The sequence below is a fragment of the Vicia villosa genome, unplaced genomic scaffold (genome assembly GCF_029867415.1).
Source record: "Vicia villosa cultivar HV-30 ecotype Madison, WI unplaced genomic scaffold, Vvil1.0 ctg.001163F_1_1, whole genome shotgun sequence".
NCBI classification, from domain to species: Eukaryota; Viridiplantae; Streptophyta; class Magnoliopsida; order Fabales; family Fabaceae; genus Vicia; species Vicia villosa.
In genome coordinates this window covers 215,878-227,813 of record NW_026705511.1, presented here as the reverse complement: position 1 = coordinate 227,813, position 11,936 = coordinate 215,878, and positions in this window count along the sequence as shown.

Here is an 11,936-nt window from a genome sequence, read left to right as displayed (position 1 = left end):
GTTGGAGAGCTCTCCATGCTTCTCACATTCAAAACCCCGCTATACGTTATTTTCAACGTGTCTTGGGGCATACTATTTTTGCGAGATCTAACAACCACAAGGTAAACCAAAATGAATTATTTTTCCTTTACTGTGCGCTTAACAATATCCGTTTCAACGCCGCACCGTTCATGTTCCAACACATCCAAGGCTTAGTCAACGCCCCCGCTACAAACCCATTCTTGCTTGGCGGAATTATTACTTCCTTGGCCTGTGCTTTAGGTCTTGGTGACGAGCTCCTCTCACTCTCACATCTCATGAAGCCCTCTCAGTCACTCGATCTCACCTACTGCCGTGACTCCCACTTGGTTTCACCCCGCCATGACGGCCGATACACTTTGGTCGTCAACAAAGTTCTTATTCCTTATGTCATCCTTCCATGCCCTGAAAGAATCAACATCCGTTATGTTCAACGTTGGAGGCTTATTGAAGACAACCCTCAAGATAACCAACAAGAACATCCTAATGAACCTATGGATGCAAATGAAGAAGAACTCAACCAAGGGCAAGCTGATGTCAACCAACCTCCTCCAAACAACCCTCCGCCTATCACTCTTGACGCCATGTATGCTGCTATTCAACGCCAAGATCAACTCGTTCAAGCTATGCAGACAAACCAAACTGAAACAATTAGGCTCATCCAAGAGATGCAACAGGAGCACCGTGACTATGCTATTAGGAACGAAAGTCAATACACTGAAATTGCTACATATTTGCATGATCTTGACATTCGTGTGAATGACTCTCCTCCTGATAGACGTCGCCGTGTTCGTACAAGAGGCGCAAGCAGTTCTCGCAACCGCAACAATGAGGAGTAGTTCTTATGCACTGAGGACATTGCATCATCTAAGTCTGGGGGAGTCGTATTATTTCTATTTCCTTTAGTTTTATTTTTCCCTTCAGTTATTTCCCTTCCTTGTAATGTTTTTCTAATTCAATAAAAGAATATTTATGGAATTTAAGTCTTATATGTATAACTCCGTAGTTATTTCACTTTCTTCCATTTTCTTGAGCCATAACAAAAATTTTTGCTCCTAAACGATAAACGCAAACCCCACACGTTCGAGAAATACGAAGCTACTCAAACACTCAACGCATTGAAACTGAATATAGTCAATATCCTTATTGTCCCAACACTCTAAAACCCCCAAGTATGCGTAACCGATTTGAATACCCGTTATACCAAAACCATCGACTTTAAGTTTTGAAATAACCCTTAGTAGTTTATTCTAGCAGTCGGCACCGTCTTAGATACAAACTACGCAGAGAGTCGATGAATATAAGTGTATGATCCTCATAATAATAATTATGTGCTTAACCATAAGAAGAAATGTGCCTACTAAGTAAGGTGATCCTCACAAGATCATTTAACCTAACGGTCGCAAATCTCAAATACAAAGAATTTAAAAACTCATTGTCGATTGGTTCAGAAGTCGTCTGGTACTGAACTTGGTAGGAAGGACTATTGTCCGATTCCCCACAATCTACAAGTGAGTGCTAAGGAGTATACCACTTATTGTGCCAGAACTCCATGAGGAGGATCATAGTCACTAACCGACTACTCTGCTATGTGCGTGTTGTAGCAACCTGCCTAAAAATTTAACTTAGAGAGTCGCCACCTATTCTGAAGGGCGAATAGGAAACCCTACGCAGATGTGAGATTCAGGGTAAGTTACTATATTCAGGTCGAGGGAAGGTGTTAGGCACCCTCAACCCTTTCCTATTGGCTTTGAATCTAAGGCAAAGGTTTGATGGCTAAGAGTATTAAGGTAAGGTTTATGCTAAAGAATTGAATAAGGGGGAAAATTGAGATTTTGAGGAAGGGGACTCGCCTTGTTGCCAAGTGCCTACGTATCTCCTTATGGAGAATCAGAGTCAACGTAGTTCGGGGCACAGGATTGTACGCCTTAGAATTTGATTAGAGATGTATTTTTTTAGAGGTTTTTTAGTTAGCCTATCGCAGTTTGTTTTGTCTTGTAATTTGAATGGATTTTGAGTTGCCCAGGATAAAAATCCTGTAGTATCGTGGTTTAGTGTATTTTAGATGTTTCGGGCGTACAACCCTGATTTGGCACAATTAACCGCAATGATCAATAGGTTTGATCACCATAGGTAAAAGATTGGGGTTTTGCACCATTACCAATTCAAATCGATTGATTCGATTATCACTAATAATGAATTAACGTATTTTATTATTTTATGAATTTGTATTTTTATACTGTTACCTCTCATAACCGATTAATACGATTACAAATAATAACAAATTGATAAGGTATGCTAATCATCATAACCAATAAGATGGTTAAAACCATTTAGCAAAATAATGTTTATTTTAATTTATAGGATTTAATTAATTAAATTAATCGATTATTAACCATCGCGACCAATAAATTTAGTCGAAACGAATAATAAATTGAATCCTAATATTTTGGCCAAATGGCCAATGGGATTAGGTGAACCCTAATATTTACACCTTTATAGGGTTTTTTGTTTGTGATTTTTTAATAATTAAAAAAAATATTAAATCGATTTAATCGGGAAAATAATCGGGAACATAATCGATAAAAATAATTCTAGATAATTATAACCCCTAATCCTAGTTTAATTTCTAATCCTGAATAAATCAACCAAATCTAAGTATAATTAAACTTAATTCAAATAGTTAAATAAAAAAATATATATTAATTATATTAAAGAAACCTGGCAGTTATCCGATGTAATACATTCTTGAGGATCCATGGTGGTCCTTCAGCCTTTGGTATCTTGGATCTGGATTGATATGAATCGTATGGTTGAGGTATGAAGGAACATCGCGAACCCTCATAAGATGTGCATACCGGATCTATACGTAAGAAGATGTATTAAATTGAAAATAAAGAAGAAAAAGCCATCGTCACCAGTGAGTATCGAACTCAGGTGACTTGAGTCAGCAATACACTCCCTTTGCCATCTGCGCCATCAGCTTTTACTGTTAGTGTAACACCATGCAAACATCTTATACAAAAATAATTACAAGTCCAGAATTAAAAAAAAAAAGAAAACTGCAGCGCGCGGACACTGTAGCGTCGTCTTCCTCATTCTTCTTCAACTCTGCAAATTTCGATTTCGCATACCATGGCCCATAAATATGAAAGAATCACATGGTTTGATTAGCAATTGTATCATAATCACGAAAATAACTTCGGTTTGGTCCAATTTTGCATACTCATGAAAACCCCAAATCGAAGCTAAGAACCCCAACAATGGTGGTTCTTTCAAAACAGCACCAAAACTCAATTAACTCTGCAGAAAGATTATAAACATCAGTATGAACACAAATATACAACCAAAATCAATTTATGAGGTCTGTATAATAGGAATCAAAACACAATTTTTTTTGCCAAAACCGTGACTTTTATGATGCGATTCTAGGGCGTGGGAATGACTTTTTTATATCCAGAACGAATCAGAGAAGGTCGAGGAACGTGTTTGAACACTTTGTTCGGCCTAAATTGATTCAAAAACTTGGCTGCTAATTGCTTCCATGGCACCGAATTTTTGCGGTTTCTTACAAATATGTGTTGAATAGAAATTTGCCCCTCAACGTGGTAATAAGGATTCAATATTTTTTTCCGGTCCTCTTGTTGCCGTCAACTACAAGGTATATGTACAAGACAAGGCCAAAAAAATAAGGGTTAGAGTGTGAGAGTGTAAATATGTACGTGTAGGTTTTTTGGATGGGAATTGGCCTCCCCTAATTGTCAAAATCAATCCTTTTTTATATTAGTCAAATTAGGTTTTTCTACACCTAATGGGCCTATTGCCCAATTAATTCAATTATAAAAAACTATAAAAATCCTAATTATAATAATATTTACATTAATACTAATCCTAATAATAACACTAATAATCCCTAATGACAGTTCTAATATTAACAACAATTAATTAGTAAAATTAATAATATTAATACTAATAATTAGTAATAATAAAATTAATAAAAACAAATGTTAGTAAAAGAACTATAATCTCCAAAAAAGGATAAAACCCATGTAATAATTGGGCCCCGAGGTTTGGATCCCAAAGCACCTGTTAATTGCACCCCATTTTGTCTCAGGATATTTTATAAGAGAGCGGGTTTGACAATAGGAATGTCAAACCCCATGACTCTTAATTTTGATCCTTGATGAATTAAAAGATGTAGATTTGATTGGGCAAATTTTGGGGTATGACAGCTGCCCCTGTTCAATCTTCTTAAACCTAAAGAGTCGGATAGGCACGTCTGCCTATCGTGATCTAAAGGTAGAAGATGATTGAACACTGAAATGCCCTGAAATTTGCATGGGAAGAAGTTCCGTAGGAGATGGGCTTACAGATGCCATCCGAGGTGAATACTGTTTTTCAGAATGCGGAGCAAACGCTTTGGAAAGGGACCACTGTGTTTTTTTTTGTAGCACGGCCTAAAAAGGCAACCTGAAATTTATGCAATGCAATGTATGATGCGATGAGCCTCTCAAAATAAATGAGAGTGATGCATGTATATGCATTATGTATGAATGAGGTTAGTTAGTTGAAATGATGCATGATTGTTAGTTATGTTAATCGAAGTATGTTAGTAATTCTGAAAAGAAAGATAGCACCTTTGATTGTTTGTTGAAGTTTTGGAGAATATCACTGCCGAGGGACTAACGCGATAAACCCAGTTGAGGAATCGTTTGAAAAATCTTGTATGCCTGGAAAAGCTCCTAGAAAGGATGGAATACGTCTTGAAGAAGACTTCCTGGAAAGGTTCCTGAAAAGGAATAGCGAGGACCTTCTGTTGGTTGTGTAATTGGCTTGCTATGGTCAGCAAGCTTCCGCAGTTTGTGAACCCCCACTTACTATAGTTCTAGTAAGTCTTCTCGTATTTTGTGAACCTCTCACTTACCATAGTGCTGGTAAGCTATTCGCAGTTTGTGAACCTCTCACTTACCATAGTGCTGGTAAGCTACTCGCAGCTTGTGAACTTCTCACTTACCATAGTGCTGGTAAGCTACTCGCATTTTGTGAACCTCTCACTTACCATAGTGCTGGTAAGCTACTCGCAGTTTGTGAACCTCTCACTTACCATAGTGCTGGTAAGCTACTCGCAGTTTGTGGGCTTCTCACTTACCATAGTGCTGGTAAGCTACTCGCAGTTTGTGGACCTCTCACTTACCATAGTGCTGGTAAGCTACTCGCAGTTTGTGAACCTCTCACTTACCATAGTGCTGGTAAGCTACTCGCAGTTTGTGGGCTTCTCACTTACCATAGTGCTGGTAAGCTACTCGCAGTTTGTGGACTTCTCACTTACCATAGTGCTGGTAAGCTACTCGCAGTTTGTGGACCCCAATAGGATTGCTTGCTATAGTTCTAGCAAATTCACCTGCACCAATAAGATCATCTGTCCTAGTTCGGACAATTCACCTGCACCAAAGGAATTACCTGCCATAGTTCTGACAAGCGTACCTGCATAAGAGTGATCGCCTGCTATAGTTCTAGCAAACTTACCTGCATGGAAAAGATTCACCTGTTCGGAGACTCACGACTCGAGGGTCGGAGAAAATACACCAATCACAACATGAGGGTTGGAAACTAGGCTTTTGTAGTATGATTTGAATTTTGATGTAACAGTGAGACGGGAACTGATTACCAGACGGGAACTGGGTTTAATGATGGTTTGGACTGCCAATAGAAATTGGGCTTTTTGTGATGTGTAAATGCACTAGATGATATGCGTATGCTAATGCGTATGTATGTATGCTAATGATGATGCAATCCTGAGATTTTATCTCCTTAAACCCATTGAGCTTGTTTACTCCATGCTTGCACCTATACCCTGACTATGCTTATGCTGGCTTTGTAATGTTTATGTATATGGATAATGCTTATGCATATGTGTATTTTTGGTTGACGTAATGAGTGGAACGAAGTAATGTCTTCTGTAAGATTACCTGAAAAGGCTTTTTTTTTTTGGAATGGATGTGAACATTTGTCTCAGAGAAGACTACCTGAAAAGGTTCTTAGAGTAGATAGAAATTTGTCTTGAAAAAAGACCACCTGAAAAAGTTCTTAGCAAGGAATGGAGAATGTCTTTAAAGACGACTACCTGAAAAGGTTCTCAGCAAGGGTTGAAATTTGTCTTAAAGAAGACTGCCTACAAAGGTTCGTAGAGTGTCTTAAAGAAGACCACCTGAAGAGATTGAAAGATGTCTAAAGAGACTACCTAAAAAGGTTCGTAGAATGTCTTAAAGTAGACCACTTGAAAAAAGAAAGACAAATTGTCTTGAAGAAGACTACCTAAAAAGGTACTTAAAATTTCCTGAAGAGGACTACCTGAAAAGGTACTTAGGACAAGAATGTCTCGAAGAAGACTACCTAAAAAGGTGCTTAGACGAAAATGTCTTGAAGAAGACTACCTCAAAAGGTGCTTGGAAAAAGAAACGTCTTAAAAGATTACCTGAAAAGGTGCTTAAAGAAAGAATGTCCTGAAAAGGACTACTTAAAAAGGTTTTTTGGAAATGGTGATCATTCGTCTTGAATAAGACTGTTTGAGGAGGCTCCTAGAAAGGACCGTGAGATTTGTCTTAAAGAAGACTACCCGAAAAGGTATGGTGTAATGTATCAACCCATGTATGCAATGCATGATTTATGTATTTGCATGATGCCCTAATGATAGGTTGTTAATAACCAAAGCGTATATAGCTCGCTGGAGTTGTAGGTTTGTTTGATAAGGTGGGGTGTGATGCTAGCGCGATTCCCCGATACATGTTTTTGAACTTTGATGATCGTAGTTAGGAGAAATATTTGTTCGAAGTTGTAAAGTGCGAGAACGCCTTTTCCTTTTGTTGTGTGTCTTGCCCCAGTTTGATTTCCATTGCCCCAGTATTTTCATGGAGAAAGATGCTTATGAAGGAAGTGCCCCAGGGAATAGCCTTGTCATATGCTTAGATGTTTAGATTGAAGGGTGTGCCCCTGATCTCCAGGTCATGGAAGGTTATCCATAGTGTTCTATCTTTTGAATTTGAATTCTTCCCATTGACATGCCCCTGTTTGAGATTGCTTTGAGATGTGCCCCAAGTCGATTGAACCTTAGGAAGACTGCCCCTAGTTGATAGGATGTTCGATTGTATGCCCCTGTGCTCCTTGAAATTTTTGCCCCTGTTTAGGAGAACCCCCTAGATGTGGTTCCCCCGACTCCAGGGTCTTTATTAGAAATGATCACCTTTGATTAACCCATTTCGAGACTTCCTCGATGCTAAGTGTATACTCGTAGATGGTGTTGTACTTTTTGAGAAGTAGCTCCAATGGAATGCGTATGCAAGTTTTGAAATCGAAGTCCGTTATGAATTAGGACTGGATGGTTTTGAAAAGAATGCTTGAAGAAGCATAGTGATTAGAAGTAGTTTTAACAAACATAGGAGTCAGTATAACAAATTCCTGCTTAATATGCTTTCGTAGTTAACCTTGCCTCAATTAGGACTTTTAAATGTTGTAACTTGGCCTGGTTCATGTTTTAAGAAACAATGGATATAAGGCTCAAAATTTTATTTATCCCACCCCTTTCTCCTTGATGTTCTCCAGATCCTAAAAATTCGCCTAATCCAATGGATGTGCTTTGTTTGCAAGAGAATCGTTTCAGTTTCGATGTTGAGCAGAAGCCTTAGCAAAGATCCAAACTTTGATGACATATGTCGTAAAGATCCAAGCATTGATGTGAAGCTTTGATGGTTTAGCAGTCACCAGATTATCCATTGTATTTAGCCTTTGTTTTTATCCCTTATTTTTGCATGAACCAATTCTTTTGAATTTGATCCATCGGGATGCCCTAAATTTTGCCTAAGTCGTTTTTTTTTTTATTCATGGAATTTTTTGACTTAGCGGGCGCTTTTCTCCTTTTCCTTTTGAATACTCCTTTTGAGATTGATCCTTGGATATTGAATATTGTGACTGCCATGTCGACTTTGATTTGCAAGCTTCGACTTTGATACTTCCTCGATCCTGAATGATGTATTGAGGAAGAAGATGTTTGTGAATGTTATCTCCATTGCTTCCTCAATCTTGGATGAACGCGAGGAAGAAGATATGCTTGAACCTTTGCTTGAATCCTTGCTGGGATTGACTGATTCTTTTGACAACCAAAATACATCATTGAATTAATCGACATCTACCCTGCCCCTGGTTAAAATCAAGGTTTATTTGAAAAAGTAGAAACAAAACTCCAACTCCTGGCTCGAGGGGGTAACGAGGGATCAACATCCTTATATCTCCACTGTTTGGGAATGGAAACAATGCCTGTACATCCTCGGCTTGGTCTTACCTTGAAAGCATATGTTTAGCTGGACTTAGTTATTTGTATTCGTCATTCTCCCTCAAGTTTGTTAATAACCCTAAAAATAGAAGTGTGTGACTGGAAAGTCGTGGTAGTGAGTGAATGAAGTGAATGAATTGATTCCAAAACCTGTATGATCATCCCATTAGAATTGCTAATCCGAAGGTACAGCTTTTATCCTGAATGACACTTAACGATTGTAGAGTTGAAATTGTGAGCACGGTAAACACCTATTGATCCTAGGGATAATCTCCTTTGTAGATCCACTGACCTTGTTTCACTCCTTAGATTCTTAAACTTGTAGAAGTGAGGGCAACCTCGAATTTTCTTTGGACATGTCAAACCTGGCGGGAATAAATCGTTAGCGGTGGGTTTTCGTCGTATCGGAACTTCATGAGTTTCCTTTGACTGAACCTCTTTTGCTTTTTCTAAGGATAGTATCACCTATGACCCCCTTTTTTTCTTGGTGTGGGGCTGACATATGTCGAATTCCCTCCATCGTAGTTATGCCTCTTTGTTCAGGATATTGCCCCAGTTGGACTAATCCTTGCCCCCAGGTTATCGTAGAGCGTCCTCGAAAGTTTGATATGTTCTAAGATGAACCCCTTTATAACTAGATACATCTTAAGTGTATCTATGAGGGAACTCTTTATTGAACTAATCCTTGCTCGATGACAACCTTCATTGTATTCATAATCCTGTTATGACAAAGGCATGGACATGCGGCTGGCATGGCGAAAGGCATCTTTTTTTTTCTTTAGCAAGACTAAGATCTTTTATTCTCCTTGCTCCATAGTCTACGATCCTTTGATTTTTTTTTGAGTTTCGGGAAACCGGCTAGCATGGTAAGTGTGGATGCGGGCGAAGATAGAAATGCAAATGTAAATGTATGAATGCATGAAAATGCAAATACACGCGTGAGCGAGAGACTCCTTATATTGTAACTTCTTGTATGCAGACGTGTAACATATGATCCTAGGGATAGCCTTAGAGGCGACATTAGACCCTCTTGGAATCTTTGCAGGATAAATGTTATGACACGCTAAGGGAAATCCCTTGGACTCGAGAGTATGCAGAAGATAGCGGCTAGTGACCGTTCAAGATAGTCACTAAATCTCATGGCCATCGAGAGGCCAATCAACGTGTACCAATGAATTTGTCCCTCGTGGGAAGGTTCTCTATGCGGAACACAACCTATCTAAGGACGATATGGACGAAGAAAAATCCCTACAGGCTAGGGATGTGATGATTAAATGGAGATCCAAACCCTACAAGTTAGAGGGTGCGCGGGAATAAGCATGGAGTGACCGTTCAGGACGGTCACTAGATTTCATAGCCATCGAGAGGCCAATCGAATGCATGCTAGTGAAGTTGTCCTTCGGGGAAGGACGCGTCATTGTGAAAACACGTGGATGTAACAGAAAATCCCTGTATGCTAGGGAGTACGTAGTAGCAAGCACGGGGTGACCGTTCACGACAATCATCGAATCGCATGGCCATCGAGAGGCCAATTGACGTGTGTTAATGGAAATGTCCTTCGTGGGAAGGACGCGTAGTCGTAAGAATACAAGGATATAAAAATAAAATCCCCACAGGCTAGGGGATGCATAGATGGTGATGTCCTTTGTGGGGAAGACATGGTCTTTAGAAATTAGAGTCCCTACAGGCTAGGGACCACGTGGGGATACCTGCAAAATTGAAACGCATACATTCGTGGCATATAAATCGCAAATATATATCAAGCACAAGAGCACAAAAGTCCTAGGTTCATAGGTCCGACGTAGCGGCTCTTGGGAGCCAACCTTTTTATAGGGGGTTCTAGAAGGTCTCATGGGGTCGTTCGTAGCCTCCGAGACTTTTTGCCTCTTCGGATTTTAGAACAACTCATTTTATCCATGAGGTTCGAATTTTTGGGGTAGGTTCTCGGAGAGATCAGCCAAGTATCCAGTCCTGCCCTCAACAAAGTCAAGCCTCGTTTTGGACATTTCCGAATACTCAACCCACTCCGAGTGGAATTATCAATGAGACTCGTAGGAGATTCATACTCCCCTATTGGTCTCAAAGTTAACTCCCACACTTAGGGTTTAACACAACATAAAAAAAACACCAGCAAATATAATAGGAATAAATATTCACTTAAATAAATATTTAATTAAATTGCAGTAATGAAATTGAAAAGGAAAATAAATAAATAAATAAAATTTAAATATTTAAAACTAACCTTGAACTCCAGCCGCTTGCGATTTAAAAAAATACAATACGCAGCAAATATTTAAATAAACATATACTTTTTAAATAAACAGGTATTTAATTTAATTGATGTAAAAGATGAAATTATAAATAAATAAATAAAAATTTTAAATATTTATAAAAAATAAATAAACCCTAAAATGGCAAATTAGCCAAACCCTAAAAAGTTTGCCACAAACCTAAATGTTTCGCCAAAAACCTAAACTCTGCCAAAACCCATAGGAGCATAATAATTCACCATTAAGTGATGTCCCCAGCAGAGTCGCCAGCTGTAGCAACCTGCCTAAAAATTTAACTTAGAGAGTCGCCACCTATTCTGAAGGGCGAATAGGAAACCCTACGCAGATGTGAGATTCAGGGTAAGTTACTATATTCAGGTCGAGGGAAGGTGTTAGGCACCCTCAACCCTTTCCTATTGGCTTTGAATCTAAGGCAAAGGTTTGATGGCTAAGAGTATTAAGGTAAGGTTTATGCTAAAGAATTGAATAAGGGGGAAAATTGAGATTTTGAGGAAGGGGACTCGCCTTGTTGCCAAGTGCCTACGTATCTCCTTATGGAGAATCAGAGTCAACGTAGTTCGGGGCACAGGATTGTACGCCTTAGAATTTGATTAGAGATGTATTTTTTAGAGGTTTTTTAGTTAGCCTATCGCAGTTTGTTTTGTCTTGTAATTTGAATGGATTTTGAGTTGCCCAGGATAAAAATCCTGTAGTATCGTGGTTTAGTGTATTTTAGATGTTTCGGGCGTACAACCCTGATTTGGAACAATTAACCGCAATGATCAATAGGTTTGATCACCATAGGTAAAATATTGGGGTTTTGCACCATTATCAATTCAAATCGATTGATTCGATTATCACTAATAATGAATTAACGTATTTTATTATTTTATGAATTTGTATTTTTATACTGTTACCTCTCATAACCGATTAATACGATTACAAATAATAACAAATTGATAAGGTATGCTAATCATCATAACCAATAAGATGGTTAAAACCATTTAGCAAAATAATGTTTATTTTAATTTATAGGATTTGATTAATTAAATTAATCGATTATTAACCATCGCGACCAATAAATTTAGTTGAAACGAATAATAAATTGAATCCTAATATCTTGGCCAAATGGCCAATGGGATTAGGTAAACCCTAATATTTACACCTTTATAGGGTTTTTTGTTTGTGATTTTTTAATAATTAAAAAAAATATTAAATCGATTTAATCGGGAAAATAATCGGGAACATAATCGATAAAAATAATTCTAGATAATTATAACCCCTAATCCTAGTTTAACTTCTAATCCTGAATAAATCAACCA